Below are 3,527 nucleotides of genomic sequence, written 5' to 3'. Positions count from 1 at the left end.
GTGTTTCTTTTATTTTCCTAGCTCTGTGGAGGTGCTGAAGGGTCCCTATCCTCCTTGACCAGCCCAGCTTGGCCTGTGTTATGCAGGTCGTCACACAAGATGATCACAATGGTCCCTTCTGGCCCTAATCTGTGAATTGTGTTGGTCTGAAGGAGCAAGTCGCAATGAAATGCGGTGTATGATGGTGGGCGGATATTGCCATTATACGTGGCAACATATTAAAATGAGGACCATGACACTGACCTTCCTTTGCAAAGCGCTGAGAGAGAGACTGATAAGTGCTATAAAAGAGCTAGGTTTCAGAGTATCAGCCGTGTTAGTCTGTATTTGCAAAAGGAAAAGGAGTACTTGTGGCACCTTAGAGACTAACCAATTTATTTGAGCATGAGCTTTCGTGAGCTACAGCTCACTTCATCGGATGCATCCAATGAAGTGAGCTGTAGCTCACAAAAGCTCATGCTCAAATAAATTGGTTAGTCTCTAAGGTGCCACAAGTACTCCTTTTCTTTTTATAAAAGAGCTAGGGATTCTCGTTTTTGTTGGGTACTGTACATATACTAAACACCTCACTTTTGCTGGGTAAAGTACTAGGAAAGGCTAACTTTGCCCACCACTGAAATGCAGTCATTTAACAACATAGCAGTGTGAAGGACAGGAAACAAATACAGTACTGTTAGGCAAAAAGATTCTTTTCCTGATTCCTTTGTTCTCCAACCCTTTAGCTATCACCTTGCAGGGAGGAAGGGCCCAGGCCATCAGTTGCCAGGAGACAGAGTGTCGGCCATTTATGTACACTGGCCCTTTGCAACAATTACACCCCCTGCCTTATCCCACCACCTAGAGACTTAAGAAATGCATAGGGGTAACCGAGGCACCCCTACAGTATTCAGAGGAAACATTAAGAACAGCCCCGCTTCGTCACAGATGCATTACGAATAGGATCTTTCGGTGGGGTGATGGTTTGATTGGAGAGCTGGACTTGAATGCTACCTTTGGTGACGTGGTAATGAACGGTGGTGAACGAAGACACAGCAGCCAGGACCACTTTGAGGAGTAGCTTCTTGGGCAGTTGAACCGGTGTATTGTCCAGGTATAGATTGTTTTGCCACCGAGGAGCTGTTGTCATTCCAGTGACACACAGCCAGGGAAGTACACATCACCTAGGGTCAATGAGTCAGTAATCTACAGGCACATGGAAGCGTTTGCCTGGCGCTGTAATAAGGGTCCGTACATGTAATAAGATGCAGCGGTGAGGAAACACCACTGAGTAGCGGGTACTCCTATAGCAACTTCACCATCTGCAAGAGGAAGGACATTCACAACCACAGAAGAGGACAAGGGCAAAGGGTAGAAGAGGAGCCCATGATGTAATTGTCTGTTTCTGTGCAACAGTCCGAGGTTGTCATCAGTGTAGTATTGTCAGGGGATGGTGTCCAGTATCCAGACAGCCCTACTTTATATACCATATTATAGGCCACATATCCAACAGCCTTAAAACAAAAAGAAGGAAACACGTGAGTAGGAACAACAGAAGGATACGCAAGAAGGAAATTGAAGGTGAAGGGTGAGTCTGGAGAAAGTAGAGAGGCTACTATTGGGTAGGAATACCTGCAATGTGGGCAAGAGTGGGGGAGGAAAGGGTAGGGGATGGAGGAAAACCCAGGCGTACATCTAACGTATCTTTTGCAATGTTAAGCAAATCACAAGCACGACCTTTAGCCTGTGACTTGGCCAGGTTGACTATTGCGTCTGAGGTTTTCTCTGTGATTTCGTAAAAATCCTCTCTTGCAGTCAGAGCATAAGACAACCCAGTGTTGGTATGTCTAAGGGCTTGGGTGGCTTGGCCCTAGAGTTGTATGATCTCTCAGAATTTAAATTAATTGTATTAATTATAGAGTTGAAGCTTCCAAAAAGTCCTCCAACATCCCCTAGAATGCTACGTTTCAGCCTTTTGGCTGTATGGGCTCAAATGGTGCATTAAAAACCGTAGCTTGGTCCTGCAGCCATTGCAGCGAGCTAGGGTGATCTGAACATACATTTTGCAAGGGTGCCGAAAAATTGGACAAATCATATATAACTGGAACAGAGACCATGAGAACATCATGCAGAAGTGTTTTGTTGGGGCCTTCTTGAATAATGCCGTCTGAGGGGGTAGGGTACAATATCAGACAGGTAGTAGGCGGGGAGTATCCACAAGTGGCCAGACTATAACATCGTATATCAGGACAACGTAAACATCTAACAGGGTGTACACAGTATTCCTGACAGTAGTGCCCCTCCATCCCAGGCTCCCATAACAGAGGGGGAATGTCCATCCATCCTGCATGTACAGACACTGTCATACTATTAGCGGCTATAGTGGTTGTCATGCCATTGATAACCACGTTCTCTTGCTCACATTGACACCTATGTTCTCCCAACCCATTCGCGGCCTCATAAATATTGTGAATTTCAACTGATCTATCCAAGGCCCTGGAAATAGAATAATTTGTTAAGTATTCTAGCGGGGTGTTCTCAAACTGACACTGTGTCCAATGGTCCTGTTCCCAACACTCTGGGCTAGGGCACCCTGGAATTGGGGGTCCTATGTGTGTGGGCCCACATCCCGTAAGGCCAAAAACCCAGTTACAGTCCCAATTTGGCGAAATGCATGGGGGGAGCCGAAGGCTGCTCCCGGCTGCGGTAGTCGGATCGAGGTTTTGGAGCCTGGGTGTTTCTGAAGGTGAGATGTAACCACGATAGATCCCAGGTGGTCCGGTCTGGGGATAAGCCAAGTGTCTGGTTTCTTTACTCATTCGCCGCTGCCTCCTGCAGGAAATTGCACATACTGGCCAGCTTTGAAGCAGGTATCTTGTGTGATATGCACCAAGGGCGAGTCCCAGGAGGCTGCATCAGGTATGTTTGCCAGGAGGATTAACGTGGGGAGTCACAGTTGTTACCTGAAAGGATACAATATAAAGAAAATTAATTTATTTATACATTTTAATTCTGGTTTTATGGACCCATGTTGGAATTCCTTGCACTTTCACAGAGGTATTTGTATGGGCCAATACCATGTGCGGGCTGGAGTATTTTGACAGAAGTACCCCGGGGTTGTATGTTCTTACCATGACCTGATCTCCCTCCTGTACGTCCGCCCAAGAGGGCATCTCTGGAGGGTCCTGGGCTTAAGAGGGTGCACTTCCATAAGGAACCAGTATGCCTTGCTGAAGTAAAGAGTAAATACTGTTACCTACCACATCCACGGCCTCAGGTTTGAGAGGGTATTGCTCAGTAGGTGGAGGGAGCTGACTGGTAACCTGGATGGGTGGGCAAAGATGACCAGGCATCGAACTGCAAGGCAGCTTATTTTCTGCCCAGACCGAGGGAAATCTGGAACATAAGGTCTTGAAAAGGGTTAGGTGTATCCCAAGTAAGAGCCACAGATTTGGCAGTTGCAACTGAAGAGAGGGATGGATCCTTGCGGCAGGGAATGGTCTGAGTATGCATAAGTTTATCAGTAAATGTCACTACTTTGAGCAAGATTG

This window comes from Caretta caretta, chromosome 27 (assembly GCF_965140235.1).
Source record: "Caretta caretta isolate rCarCar2 chromosome 27, rCarCar1.hap1, whole genome shotgun sequence".
In the NCBI taxonomy this organism is placed as follows: Eukaryota; Metazoa; Chordata; order Testudines; family Cheloniidae; genus Caretta; species Caretta caretta.
Note: the sequence above shows the minus strand (reverse complement) of the source record.